Below are 15,947 nucleotides of genomic sequence, written 5' to 3' on the forward strand. Positions count from 1 at the left end.
TTGGTCTGTTGGGGCTCATGGTGTCATGTCTTTTTCTAGGATATTGTTTAGAATTCCTTGTAGTGCTGCTTTGGTGTTCATGAAGTTTCTCAGGTGTCCTTTTTCATGGAAGTATCTTATTTCCCCATCCATTTTGAAAGAGAGTTTTGCAGGATACATCAATCTAGGTTGGAGGTTGTTTTCTTTTAGGACTTGAAATGCCTCACTCCAGGCTCTCCTTGACCTGAGGGTTTGTGTTGAAAAGTATGCTGTGATTCTGATGGGATTTTCTTTGCATGTAATTTCTTTATTTTCTCTTACTGCTTGTAGTATTTTGTTCTTCTGTTGGATTTCTGGGATCTTGATTATTATATGACTATGTGTAGATTTTTTTTTTATTGTGGCTAGTTGGAGTCCTATATACCTCAGTTATCTGTATGTCTAATTCTTCCCCTCTGTTTGGGAAGTTTTCTGTTATTAATTCTGTGAACAGCTTTTTAAAGCCTTTGTATTTTCTCCTGCTACTTCATGGATTCCTATCAGTCTTATGTTATTCTTCTTTGCACCATCTAGGAGTTGTTGGATCGATTTCTCATGATCCCTTACTGTTTTTAAGAGACCTCTCTTTTCACTGTCACTGACTACAATCCTATCTTCTATATCTGAAATTTTATCTTTGCAGTTTTGTGTTCTGTTGCGTACACTTTCCATAGAGTTTTTAATTTCCTGGATATCTGTTTGAATCTGTTTTATGGATACCATTTCTATCCTCTGTTGCACATTCATTGTTTCCATTTCTTTCTTATGCTGGGCCTTCATATCTTCTATCATGGTCCTGAGCTCATCTATTTTTTTCTCTGTTTGTGTTCTAGAGTCTTGAATTGTGACTTCCATTTTGCTCACCATATCTATGGTTATCTGGGAAATTATTTCTGTTTTGAATTTTTCTAGAGCCTGCTTGATCTGTTTTGTTACTTCTTGTGCTATGGGTTCCTATGCTGGTTCACTATTAGACTTTTCATCCTCATTTGCCCTACTATTTGCCATTGGTGAAATGGAAATCTGTCTTTGTCTTCCCTAAGTGTTTCCTCATTTTTATTTTTTTTTTGGGTTGTCCTTGGTTTAATTTCTGGGTTATTAATTAAATCTTCCTGATATAGTTGTGCTTTAGCTTTTGAGTCTCTAATGACTCACAGACATTCTCATTTTCATAATATCAGAGAAAACAACTCATTAAAGCAATCACAATCCTTTGTCCCAATTGATACAATCAGCAGCACAATAGGATCAAGCACAACTTGCAAACTGATCACTTGTGGTAGTCATTAATCTATCACCTTTAAACCATGTGAATTAAATTAAAATCAAGAAGCAGCCCAAAATATGTTTGCAGTGAATATGCTTTTCAATATAGCATCTTTACCTTAGGATGGGGACTTAGACAGAGTTAGGATGAGAGGAGTAGATAAGTGAAAGTATTGGAGAAGGTTTCAAGTGAAGCCAGAGGACGTAGAATGACCATACAATCTTTATGAAACTGTTAAATTCAAAAGAGATAGACAGAGTGCAAGCATAAGGACAAGAATTTATCCCTCTGACAGTAACAGTGGCACACTTTCCCTTGAAACCACTGACCCAGGAGTGAGGTAAAATGACAGAAGAAAAGAACATAAAGAAAAAAAAATGATAAAAACAGAAGTCTCAGCATAGGAGCAGGAACAGAAAGGGAGATGAGGGATAATATGGTGGAGCAAGAGACTAACTCAGAGAAAGAGGACAGGAAAAAAAAGAATTTGAAGAGTCAATGAGGAAAAGAATGAAACAAAAAGAATTTGAATGGCCTCTTTGAGACTATGTCTCTGCTGTCATAATATACCACATGCACAGCCATGTGCAGAACCAAGTCCCCTCATCTCAGCTAGCCAATGGCAGATCCCCATGACTCAGACTGACCTCAGGCCACAAGGCCCAAACTGAGTTCCCCAACCTGCAGGGTTGAACTCCACATAGTTCTATTACAAGTTTCCCCATTGTTTCTTTAAAGATGTTCAAAGTTGGGTATCAGAAAAATACCCTTTATGACCACCTATGCCTCTGCAGAGTGGGTCCAAGGACTGGCCCAATCCGGAGGTCTGAGAGCTGGGGTGGAGGAAAAAAAAATCAAGGGTACCCACATCAGGATGTCTGAGAGTGGGGGTGGGGTGAGGGTGGTCATGGGGGTGTTTCAAGGGCACCCGAGCGGCTACCTTTCTTGCCCTGAGCTAGTGATGGAGCAGGCAGGGGAGGGTGTGGCTACTTGGTCCCACCAAATGGGCCCAAGCAGATCAGTGGGAGAGCAGATCTCAGGGCAGTCTTCCTCGCTGGGGCTGGTGGTGCACAGGCCCACATTATTTAAGTATGTCCCTTTAGTCTCCTTTATTTTGTAACCATCTCCTGATCTTTTATAAAATAACAACACCTTTGTAGAGTCCAAGCCAATTGTCTTTCAGAATGTCCATATTCTACATTTGTCAGACTACTTCCTCATGATTAGACCATAGTAAAACCTCTTGGTAGGGATTACAGTATTGGTGAGTTGTATAATTCTTTTGTACACAAAGATTAAGTGCGTGATGTCAGTTTGTCTCTCTGCTGGTGATGTTGACTTGGTTCTTGGGTTAAAGTGCTGTTCTAAGTGAAGTGGAAGCAGTCCTGTCAGCCATAGATAGGAGATCTGAGGCCTGAGACAGGAGCAAGGGCCAGGAATTATTGTCAAAAGTGGCACAGGATGTCGAAGGGTCCAAATCTCAGCACTGCAAAGCAGCTAGCATGCCTCGCCCATCCCCCCCCCAGAGGACTTGCATTTGTCTGCATTTGTCCCAGAGCCTTTTTCTTGCCACAAGAAATGCCAGTGTCATTATCTCCAGGCCTGGGTTTTACTTCCAGTGAAATTAGGACAAAGTTCTTTTAAGCATGATATAATTTCTTTTAAACCTTGGGCTTGACATGAGAATATTCTAAATGCTTCAAAAATTGTTTTGAATAGGAATAAAAGATAGAATAGCTAGTGCCTGACATAGCTATTTTCCTTTGCTGTTCTACTGGATGATTTAATATTTATTATGACTGTGGTCAAACCAAGTCTGAACGCAGCAAGCCTGAAGCACTTCTAGTACCACAGCCAAATGGCCAGGAGCCCACAGTGATACAACTGGGGTTTACTCTTGAGACTTGAGAGTAACCTTTAGGGCTGGTTGGCCTCCCAGACACCACTTAGCATTTCCTAACAATGCTCTGTAATGCATTTGGGAAGCTTGCTTGAATCAACCTATTAGATCATGTGTTCTAAGGAGCCTTGATACAGAAATGCTGCCAATGGCTTTGGCAGAGGCTAGCACAGCCCCTTCATTTAACAAGTTATCTTTCACTCTATTTCTCATTTGGTTCTCACAAGAGCACTATATAATATCCTAAGCAGAATTGCTCTTCCCATTTGAAAGAGGAACCTTGAGGCTCACTGAATAAGTGACTTGGGCAAAATCACAAAACCACTGAATGGCCACCGTGCACCCTAGACTCTGACTTTCCACTTAGGTACCCTTTCTCTTACTTTGGGAATTAAGCGGAGGCTGACAGGTAGAAAATGCCCTTGTAAGCCATTCTTGGCTTATCCTTTTGCATTGGTTTCCAGTGTGCTTGTCTGATTAGAAAGAGGCTGTGTGGGTAGAACTAGGCAGAAGATACCATCTAAAATGCTCATACCACTTTCCAAAAATTCAAGAGCCCATGCCACTTGTCCCATAAAAGGTGGAAACAGCTGTAGATAAGGCTACAGACTTAAAATTTGACCAAGATTAGAATGTGGGTACTGCTTTTTACAGATGCATGACCATGAGCATGTTGCTTAACCTTGCTTTGTGTAAGTCTTCTCATCTGTAAAATGTGGATAATAGGGCCCACCTCTAGCTTTTCTTGAGGAAGACTGATTTATTTAAAGTACTTAAGTCAGTAGATCCTCTACAATTATTGTTACTATATAATGTATTTAGTAAGTATTCAGTAAAGTACCCTTTGTGGTGGTGTTAAAACATTTTCATATATAGTGATTGTTGTTTCAGAATAATGTCATTGAGCACTACAGGTATATCATGATCATATCCCTGAGTGAATAGAGACTCCTAAGTACAGAAAACATAGTTTACACTTATTTATGATGTACTCCACAAGATATTTGCCATTGGTAATGTACTGAGGTAAGTGCTGGGAAAACAGAGGCTAAGAGATGTGTTTCTTGCCATCAGTGTATTTATAATGTGGCTGAGGGTAGCAGATGGGGAGGTCTGAAAAAATCCATACATGAAAGATAAAAGCCAGGCATGGTAATATCAGATCTTTGGAGAAGGTAATGAATGAGGCGAGGCAAGAACCAGGGCAGCAGAGAAAGTTCTGAAAGAGGAGGTGGGCTTACATTGGAGTTCTAGTTTTGTACAAAGCCGTTCTTAATCCTTCCTTGCTAACCGCATATGCGAGTACCAGTTCTCAGTGACAGGGGCTGAATTGATGTGACTTCAGCAACCACCCCAACCAACCTCAAGTGAACTTTGTGGTTAGCTGTAATTCTCTCAGAGCTTCCAGACTGCTCATGAGGATGTTAGAATCAGTTTCTAATGTGTCAAGGCAGCTCTGTCAATCTATTTGTTTACAATGTGTCTGTTTTGCTCAATTATCCATTTGCCTGTCCATCTGTCTACCTGTCTATCCTTTTGTGCATCCTTTCATCTGTCTGTTTATTCATCAATTCATCTATCAAGTCAAACATTCATCTATTTATCTGTACCTTCACTTGTTTTTTCCCCCATGTTTGTGTTTCTCACATCATTCTACAAAAGTTTACAGAAAAAACCCACCATAAGCAGGTTCATGCACACACATACACATACACACACAGAGGATTTGGAAAGTGTGGCAAACTAAGAAGGTGAGAACAGCAAGAGGAAAATAGAACATACGGTTGGCTGTTCATAATTGATTGCTGCTCTAGTTGAGTCACAAATTTGTGTCTTTTGTGTTACTTGATAGTTATCTTTACTCAAGTAGAGGTAATCTGCCATTTGTTCAAAGGAGTAAAAACTTTTATTTATTTAAAAAAATTTTTTTTGGCTGGCTGTGGTGGTGCACACCTGTAATCCCAGCACTTGGGAGGCTGAGGCAGGAGGATCACGGTGAGTTTGAGACCAGCCTGAGCTACATAGTGAGTTCCAGTTCAGTCTAACTTCATAGTCAGACCCTCTTTTTTTTTTTTTTTGTACTGAGGATTGAATTTGGGCCCCTGCACCTTGCAAGGCAGGGGGCAGAACCACTGAGCTAAATCTCTGGCCCAAAAACTTATTTTTTGTAGTTCAAAATGACTTTACCTTCTGAAACTTCCTTCATTTTGGGGGAGGGGCAACAGTCTGGTAGTTTCATACAATAGCTTCTAAATCAGACTGAAACTGAGTTCAAGTCCTGCCCCCATCACTCGGAAATTATATAACCTTGGGCAAGTCATTGAGTCTTTCTGAGTCTCACTTTACTCATCTATAAAAACAGGATTATTAGGGGTCAAGCTTTGAAGGACTCCACTGAGATAAACTGAAATTGTATATACCCAGAATTTTGCTAAGTGTGGGACACATAATTAATTCTCAATATGTGGCAACACTCATTATTATCAAACTGAAGTAGATTATGAAAGCAATCTCTTGAATATAGTTGGCATTTCTAGCCAACTTCTCCTTAGCTTCTGCACATAGAAACTACAGAAAGAAAGTCAAGGGAAGACCAGCTGTGGCCAGAACAGTGTCTTCTAGCCCCTGATGGAGCCAGTCCCTTCTGTTGATTAGCAATCTGCCTTTCCTTGACCTCAAGGTTTCCGGGGAAGGCTCAGTCAAACTTCTGTGACCCACTCCCCCAGCTGGAAAGCAGTGACTAAGAAGGTGGCTGAGATTTTACTATCTCTTCAGTGGTCATCCCTTTTCACTTACACATGATTAATTGCACAGGAAAGCAAATATTCATTCCTCTCCTTGATGGAGATTCCCTCTATCCCTCAAGCCACTTATAGCTGACCATATTTCACTTTTAACCTTACATTCTGCTTGGGTCTGATTTGCATCCACAAAGTCTGTGTGCTTCAAATATAAGTTGAGCCATCTCTCCTTAGATATAAAAGGGTACAAGGGGGGCTAGTGGGGACCGGTGGCAAGGAGATGGCATGGCTTGTTTATCTGAAAGCAAGAACTCCTGACTTGGTTCTGAGTGCTTATGTTTGTGTATAAGGGAGAATAGAGTGAAAACTGAACCATTTTATTTTGTTTTTACTTTTAAGTATAACACCATAGTCTGTGGAATTCCCCTGGCAGCCAGTGGACTTTGATTCAGCAAGCAATGAATTATATCCTCCTGCTGTGAGTAGAATTACAAATATCTTCAAGATGTTCAGTGCTCTAGGAAAGGGCAGCCAACTCCTATTGGCTCTGTGAGATGCCTCCTGTCTGAAGAAGAATGCAGCACCTCTCTCCAGAGGGGAAGTGAAAAGTGGGGAGAGGAAGACTGCAGGCAGCAGGCACCCACAATGTAGCAACCTGAGAGGGGTATGATTTAGGGACACACCTGGGCCAAACATGGGGCAGGCAGGCATAAGAGGACAAAGGGAAGTAATATGAGCCCCTTTCAGGCCCTGCAGGTGAAACCTACTCAAACTAGAGCCTGGGGAGTGATTGATTTGTCAGAAGCAGTAGGTAGAGTTGGTACTGCATGAGGAAGTCTTCATCTTAGAAACAAATATTTACCAAGTTCTCCCAAGATAAGAGTAGATAACTGAGAATTTATATTCACCAGAGCAAGACCAACACAAACACAGACTTCCAAAAGATCAATTATTAATTAATTAATCCATCCATTCAATAAAGATTTTCTGAGAACAAAACAATTAAACATGCTAATACTGAACAATACTTTCCATTTCTATTTGAAAAACACATACAGTTGAGGTATATGTGCTTCTGGGCACCCAGAATACCATTTCCAACTTCTGTTGAGTACCTACTATGTTATTTTGAGGCTGTATATGGGGGGACTATTGAAGGTTGGTTTTCATATCAATCTGTGAATAACATAGAGAAAATAGTTAATTTTGTTCATTTAGCGTCGTAATGGCCTCTCATCTTTTCAGCACTTTTCCTGGCTGGGTAACTATTACCATTTAATAAAATTTGCTAAGTATGTGTGAGAAAACTTTTTCTCTGTTATTGAGGTCAAACAGAGGCAAACACTGAGAAAAGTGGGTAATTTCCCAGGTATTTGTGTTTGTCTTTGTTACCCAGAGTTTTAAGGGGCTGCATCACCTTCCTGGATTCTTTCTCTGACTTTGACCTCCTTTGCCCTCTTCTGGATTCTGTCTCTAGTCTTTCAGAATTCTCTTGGGTAGGGAGGGAAAAGGGCCATGAATTTTGCAGTTGATGAGCTTGACTCTCAAAGATTTATTTAATAAAAACTTGGGCCCAGCACTTTACTGGATGTGGTTAAGTAAAGCACAAGAGCCTTTTTGTAAAGTAGCTATCAGCTCTTGTGTCCTAAGCTCTTAAAATGGGTCTGGCATCCTCCTTTGGTCCTCATATCAGTGTCCTGAAATATGTTCAATCAGTAATTTTCAGGATCACATCTTCTTTGTGCATTTGAATGTATTGTAAAAAAATTTTAAACAAGATATTTGGTTGGGGTAGGGAACCAAAGTGAATGGCTGGTGATGTATTCAAAGTCTTATGTTTCAGATCTTAAATATTCTCCTTCTTCCTTTGAAGAAGAAAACTGACTTTCATTAGCAAAATGAAACAAAAAGGCACCAGTTATCTGTGTAAATTAGCATTTTACCCCTCCAGGGAACAGTATGAGGACTAGTCATTTTTATTTTGAGCTGTAGTAATTATTTTTATTCCACCTAAGTATTAGGTAGAACTTCTCCTTGGATATTAGTATTTTTCTCTTAGTTTTTTTGTATCAATATGTAATACTTCCATAAGTCAGTGGGGTACATGTTAATATTTCAACACACACATATACATAATGTGCGACTGCAATGTTTCTTAAAAAGATGTTTATAAGTTGATTATCATAATCTTTTTATTTTTGAATGATAAATGGTCCCAAATCTTTACTCCCCAGTAATAGAAATACATATTCACACCTGTTGTCATACAATTTCTCACAGAGAGGACTTTACTTTCCTTGCTGTGGATGCTGACTTTGATCATGTAACAAGAACATAGTAGAATCTTTAAAAGTCCTTGTATGTTTGGATTGGTCTTGGTTCCTTACCTGTAAAGTGGATTCTAGTTTTGTATTATAGAATAAAGATGACTTTTCTAAAGTACCTACCACATAAAAGACTCTTAGAAAAACAGAGATTTTAAGCACCGTTATTTTTGTTATTGCAAGCTGAGGTCAGTTTAGGAACTATTATTATTTGGCATGACCAAAAGAATATGTCTTAGGAATATTTAGCCCATGGATCACTGTGTGGTCCTGGCCACCTCTTGCCTTGTCCCATCATCCTACAATGAGGCTTTTCCCAATGTGTTCCTTGTTTTCTTACTTCTCGTCTTCCCTGGCTTCTCTTGTCCAATTTTTCTGGCTAACATTTCCAGAATTATATTAAATAAGAGTGGTGACAGTGGACACCTTTGTCTTCTTCCTGATTTTAGAGTGAAAGCTTTCAGTTTTGGTCCATTTAGTATGATGTTGGCTCTTAGTTTGTCATAGATGGCTTTTACCAAATTGAGATAATGACCATCTGTTCCAATTTTCTGTAGGGTTTTTATCATGAGTGGGTGTTAGACTTTGTCAAATACTTTTCCTGCATCTTTTGAGATGATCATGTGGTTTTTGTCCTTGCTTCAGTACTATGGTGTATTACATTTATTGGTTTGCATTTGTTGAACCATTCCTCCATCCCTGGGATGAATACTTCTTGGTCACAGAGTGTAATTTTCTTCATTATTTGTTGTATTCCACATTGTAGTCTTGATTATCTCTTTCTAAAATATTCTTCAGAACACTTTTGAGTACTGCTTTGGTGGTCATGAATTTCTTCAGGTGTTCTTTGTCATGGAAATATCTTAACTCTCCATCAATTTTGAAAGATAGTTTTATGGCATACATCAATCTGGTTTGGCATTTTTTTTTTTTTTTTTAGGGCTTGAAGTACTTCACTCCAAGCTGTCCTTGACTTGAAGGTTTGTGTTGAGAAGTCTGCTGTGATTCTGTTGTTTTTTCTTTTATAGGTGATTTGTTTCTTTTCTCTAACAGCTTTTAGTATTCTTTTCTTTTGTTGAATTTCTGGAATCCTGGCTATTATATCTGTTGGCGTGGGTTTTTAAAAAATCATGGCTAATTGGAGTTGTGTATGTCTTACTAAGCTGTATGTCAATTTTTTTTTTATGCCATTACTTCTGGGAAGTAATTACTATTGGGAAGTTTTCTGCCATAACTTCTGTGAACAGTTTTTTTTAATTAAAAAATTTTTTGAACAGGTTTTTAAAACATGTCATTTGTGCTGGGTGTGGTGGCTCATGCCTGTAATCCCAGCTTAGGCAGGCTTAGGCAGGAGGATCACTGTGAGTTTGAGACCAGCCTGAGCTACATAGTTAGTTCCAGGTCAGTCTCACTACATAGTGAGACCCTGTCTCAAAAAACAAACAAACAAAAAATGTCATTTGTGCTATCTCCTGATTTTTTATCAACTCCAAACAAACTTGTGTTGTTATTCTTTGCATCATCTAACAGCTGTTGCATTGATTTTTCATGGTCACTTGCTATTTTTAAGAAATAGTTCTTTTCATGATCACTAACCACATTCCTGTCTTCCAGATTTGATATTCTGGCCTCACATTAGTTCATTCTGCTGCATATACTTTCAATAGAATTTTTAATCTCCTGGATATCTGTTAAATATCTTTCATGGATTCCATTTCTTTTCTATGTTGGGCTTCATGGTTTCCATCATTTTCCTAAGCTCCTCTACTTTAAATCTCTATCTACTCTAGTTTCATTAACCATGTCCTTCATTATGGTCATCATCTCTTTAATTATCTGAGAAATTATTTCTATTTTGTTTTTTTTCTATGGCCTCATAATTTAATTTGTTGATTTCACTGTAATCATTTTAGAGAGTTCAGTTGGGTGACTTTTGCTTTGTTACATTTTACTGACTCCCTGGGTTTGCCTTGGGAAAGCTGAAGGTCTGGGGTTGCAACTTGCTTCTGTGTCTTTTCATTTTTGAGTTTTTAAAGTTTAATTTCTGGGTTGATGCTTGTAAATTGCTTATGGTAGTTATGTTCATTGCCAGTATTTAAAAACCTATAAGAAATGACTGCTTCTCAGAGTTGCCTTCCAGGTGTGGCTGGCCTTTGGATTTTGAGTTTGTTGCAAAATCTTACCTTTTATTCAGGATAAGAAGTTGCTGCTTATTTAGCCTAGTCCCTCATTTTTTGGCACTGGCCAATAGTATTGTTTATAACCCTTAGGCAGTCTCACTCTTGGCATACCAGGAAGAACAACTGATTAGAATTATGACATCTTGCCTAAAGTCATACAATCAGCAATCACAATAGCATGAAATACAGCTTAGAAATGAAAAAACTATGGTGACTATTAATATACCTTTAACCATGTGAACTATATTTTTGATTATATAACAAAATATACAACAAACCAAAAAGTTGTATACAGTCAATATGCCCTCAAAATGGTGATTGTACCTTTAGGGGAGAAAATTTAAAAGGGGGAAGGAAAAAAGTAGAGATATAGAAGAAGATGAAGAGATTAGAAGCAAGGCTGGAGGAGAAAGGAAGGCTATGCAAACTTTAAAAAACTGGTGAAGAAGACAGGAAATAAGTGGAAGGAAGAAATAAAACAAGAGCAGAATAACAAAACTAAAAACAGTGTTTATAATCATATAAAAATAAAAACAATCAAGAAAAAAAATAGCCAGGTGTGGTGATGCATACTTGTAATCCCAGCAATAGAGATGCTGAGGCAGTGGGATTGTCATGAGTTTGAGGCCAACCTAGTCTGCATAGTGAGTTCAAAGCCATGTTGAAATACACAGCAAGACCTATCTTACAAAATAAAAATAAGAACAAAACAAAACAAAAATGAAAATGAATAAAGAAACAAAAGAATGACCACTTCAGGGCGTGTACCTTCTCTCACTGGTAGACAGAGTGGGGAGAAGGAGCCTAGATCCACATTGATTAAACCCAGCAAGCCAGCCATAGATCCACAGTGGGGTAGTGGATAATCCCAACAAGCCACACTTTTAGTTTCGTTGAAGTTTAGGCTGAATTACATTTATTGATTTACGTATGTTGAACCATCCTGACATCCCTTGAATAAATCCAACTTGGTCAGGGCGTATAATCTTCTTGATGACCTTCTGTATTCTGTTAGCCAGTATTTTATTGAGGTTTTTTTGCATCTATGTTCTTTAGTGAGATTGGCCTGTAGTTCTCTTTCTTGGATGGGTCTTTCCCTGGTTTGGGAATCAAAGTAACACTTGCTTCCAGGAATGAATTTGGAAGTGCTGCTGCCCTTTCAATTTCAATGAAAAGTTTCAAAAGTAGTGGCAATAGTTCTTCTCTAAATGTCTTGTAGAATTCAGCAGTACAGCCACCAGGACCTGGGCTTTTCTTTGTTGGTAAACTTTTAATTACATTTTCAATTTTACTGATTGTAATTGGGGTGTTTAGAATTTTTATATCTTCTCTGTTCAACTTTTGTAATTCATATGTATCTAGAAATATGTCCATTTTTTCTGTATTTTACATTTTATTAGAGTACAAGTTCTCAAAGTAGGTATTGATGATCCTCTGGATTTCTGCTGGATCTGTTGTGACTTCACCTTTTTCATTTCTGATTGCATGGATCTGAGCCTTTTCTTTCCTTTTTTTTTTTTTGATAAGATTGGCTAAAGGTTTGATTTTATTTATTCTTTTGAAAAGCCAACTCTTCAATTCATTTTTTTGTATCATTCTCTTAGTCTCCATTGCATTGATTTCTGCTGTGATATTTATATAATTTCCTTCCTTGTATGAGCTTTGAGTTTGTCTTGTTCTTCTTTTTTTTCTAGAAGCTTAAGATTCAGCATTAGGTTGTTTATTTGACCTCACTCTGTTTTTCTGGTGTGGGCATTCACTGCTATAAATTTCCCTCATAGAACTGCTTTGTGTCCCATAGATTCCTGTGTATTGTACTGGCATTATCATTAAATTGTAAAAACTAATTTCTACTTTAATTTTCTCTGTGACCCATGGTTGTTCATCCACACTGATTTTCACAGTGGTTGCACTAGTCTGCATTCCCACCAACAGTGGAGAAGGTTTCCTTTTTTTTTTTTTCACAGCCCTGCCACTATTTGCTGGTGGTTGATTTCTTGATTTTAGCCATTCTTTCTGGAGTGAGATGAAATCTCAGTGTTGTTTGTTGTTTGCATTTGCATCTCTCGAATGACCAGTGATGTTGAACATTTTAAAATATATTTATTTGCCATTTGTATTTCTTCATCTGAGAAACAGCTATTCATTTCAAATGCCCACTTTTGGATTGGGTCTCAATTTGGGAGGCCTAATTTTTTTTAATTCTTTGTATGTTCTAGATATTAGGCATTTGTCAGAGGGAAAACTGGTTATATATTTTTCCTACTCTGTAGGTTGTTTTTTCAATCTGTTGGTGATTTCTTTTGCTGTGCAAAAGTTTTTTAGTAGGATGAGATCCCAGGTGTTGATTCTTGTAGTATTTCCAGTGTAGTCTTGGTTTTGCTCATGAAGTCTTTGTCTACACATAAGTCTGCAATAGTTCTACTTCTTCTCTCTTCCAGCAGATTGAATCTTTCTGTCATAATATTTAGATCTTTGATCTATTTTGATTTGTTTAGTGTTTGGTGAGAGATATGGGTCTAGTTTTAATCTTTGGCATGTGGAAAGCCAGTTTTCCTAGCACCACTAATTGAAGAGGCTCAGGCACCTCCCAGCCTGGCTGTGTGACCCCTACCTGCTCCTGCTGCTCAGTTACTGCCTTCACCTGCCAGGCCCTTCCCTCCAAGCTTGGAGTGAGCAGGGATGCACCCAGTGGAACTAAAGCCTTCCAGGATAACAGAATACTGAGCTGTAATCTTCTGGGATCTGGGTCATCATGTACTCACCCAGGTAGAAGGTCCTTCCCTAGTCTCAGTTCCTGTCTCAAATCCCTGCCTGCCACCTACAGATGGGTGGTCTGAACCCAGCACATAGATTGCTACCAGCAGGCCTCCCCACCAGAACCCTGTGCTGGGTGCCAAAGCCTTGTGAGCAGATAGGCCCATCTTCTTGAGAGGTGCCTTCCTGAAGGGCAGAGAAACCTGGGCCCCAAGCGGACAAGGAGCCTGGATTGCCCCTACCCTCGTGGCTTGTATATAGAATGATATATATATATAAAGGGTAAAGGAGCAGGTTGCAAGGTTTGGTGGGGCTGAAGCCTCATTTCCCCTCAACACTCCCTGCCCCCTATCCCTGGGGATGTTTGTTAAAAAAGTGTAATAAAATAATTTTTAAAAAGAGAGTTAAGGTGGCTGAGTGTGTTTGGGGGTTGTTTCTGCATCTTCTATTTCATTGATCTTCAGGGCCTTTTTGGTTTTTTTAAACCAGTGCTATGCTATTTTATCACAGTGGCTTTGTAGTATAATTTCAAATCAGGGATTGTGTTGCCTTTGTTGCCCAGAATTGCAGACAGAGTCTCAGCTCTCTTCCTCTTTGAGTCTAGTACACATGAAAAAGCACAGGAGTAGATAATGACAGGCTGAGTAGGGTGGCAAGGAGGTTCAATCAGAGCTATATTCACAGGCTGTGCTTTGGAGAATATCACAAGATAAAAGAGCCCTAGAGACGAGAAAGTGCACCAAACAGAAAGCAGGCAGTGAAACAGCTGAAAACACTCATGGAAAACAACTCAATTCAGGAGGAAACCAATCCCATGGAACAACCTGGGAATCATCGCAAAGTTCAAGAGAAGAAAACCCATTTGTCTCCTGGAAAGAAAGGCAAAGGGAGACCCAACCACCAGCCTCAGAGTGAGTAGGCTTGCGCTACATACCTGCCTCTCCCCTGGAAGCTTTCTAGCCCCTAAGGGTCCGCTTTTTGCAAACTGAATCTTTCTTAACTCTCTTCACCTTTACTTAGGTTCTGCCTGGAAACCAGAGGAATAAGATGCTGCACATTCTTCTTGCAACAATGTAAACCTACCCGCCCTGTCCTTCCAGGAATGTAGTGGTTTGAACAGTGGTTTCTTTGCCAAAATGCAGGTGTTGAAATTTAATGGTCAATGCGCTATTGCTAACAGGTGGTGCCTTTAAGAGGCAGATAGGGTCCCGAGGGTTCCTCCCTCCTAGATAGGGTCAGGGCTCTTATATAAAAGGGTTTATGGGAGTAGCTAGCTTTCTCTTGCTCTTTTACTGTTTGATGGTGCGGTGAAAAGACGTACTGGATACTAGCACCTTTATTTTGGGCTTCCCAGACTTCAGAACTGTAAGGAAATGCTTTTCCCTTCTCTATAAATTACCCAGTCTCGAGTATTCTGCTGTAGCAGCACAACTGGACTAACACAAGGGCCGGGGATTTAGCTCAGCAGTTCAGTGGCCTGCCTCGCAAGCGCAAGGACCCGAGTTCGATCCCCAGTACCAAAAAAACAAAACAACAAAAAAAAAAAACCCAAAAAATAAATGGACTAACACAGAGGGAATGTGTAAACTCTGGTGACCTCAGAAAATCTTGTGCAGATACAGACCCTGCGGTGGTGTGCCCAGGGGTTTCAGAGGTGACACACTATTGCTGTAGAGAAGGATAAGGGGTGATCCCGGTTTTTCAGTGCCTTCTCCGTGGCACAGGTGTTCTTCATTCTCCACTTCACATCTGGTAACCCTTCTCATTTCAGCAGGATCCAGTTTTATTGTTCTAGAATTCCAATTTTATAATTCCTTTGCTCAAAAACATGCAGTAGCTTCCCTTTTGGTCTCAAAATTAAAGACCAAATTTTCTTTCTTTCTTTTTCCTTTTTGGTACTGGGGATGGAACTTGGGACCTTGTACTTGTGAGACAGGTGGCAGAACTACTGAGCTAGATCGCTGGCCCTAAAGACCAACTTTTAAAACAGTACCATAATTGTACCCCATTACATCTTTCTCATCTTCACTACTTTCTCTTCCAAGTCATCCGCATGTCTCTAGCCTGAATGCTGCCTTGCTATTGCTAAACCTGCTTCCACAGTATTCTTCTCCTGTGTGTGTGTGAGTGTGTGTAGGGGTACTGGGTATTGAACCCAAGATGTCTGAACTGAGCTACATTTGCCAACCCCTTTTGTTTTTTATTTTGAGGCATGGTCTTGCTTGGTTGCTCAGGGTGGGTTCAAACTTGTGCACTTCCTGCTTTAGTTTCCGAGTGCTGTGATTATAGGCATGCACCAACATGCCCAGCTCCACTTTCCTGTTTTCATCATGCTGTTTTCTCCATTTTTCATTTCCCACATTTCAGTTTTCCTGTTCTTCACAGACTATGTCCAATGCCATTTGCTTTCTAAACCCTTGGATCTATGTCTTTTTGTCCTCTAGCTGTTTAATTTTATTTAAGAAGGCGAATTTGGTAGGCATATGGGAGACAGAAGAACAACATGCCCCTTTTGTCTGTCAGCACTTGCCCTGTCAGGAAGGCAGACACACAACCAAGCCTGAACCATTGTGGCTAATGAGAGAGAGTAAGACCATGTGGGGCCACCACGGAGGCACGTGTGTCTCTGACCTCAAGCTTGCCTCTCTTGATTCTTCTCTTGTCCACTGTCCATCTTCCAAGTCCCTTTCTCAACAGTCAGAATGCTGTCTTTGACCAATACAGTATGTTTCTCTCCTCCTCAAGCCTTTCCAGAGCCTT

The sequence above is a fragment of the Fukomys damarensis genome, unplaced genomic scaffold (assembly GCF_012274545.1).
Source record: "Fukomys damarensis isolate Sample0158 unplaced genomic scaffold, DMR_v1.0_HiC HiC_scaffold_16, whole genome shotgun sequence".
Classification (NCBI taxonomy): domain Eukaryota; kingdom Metazoa; phylum Chordata; class Mammalia; order Rodentia; family Bathyergidae; genus Fukomys; species Fukomys damarensis.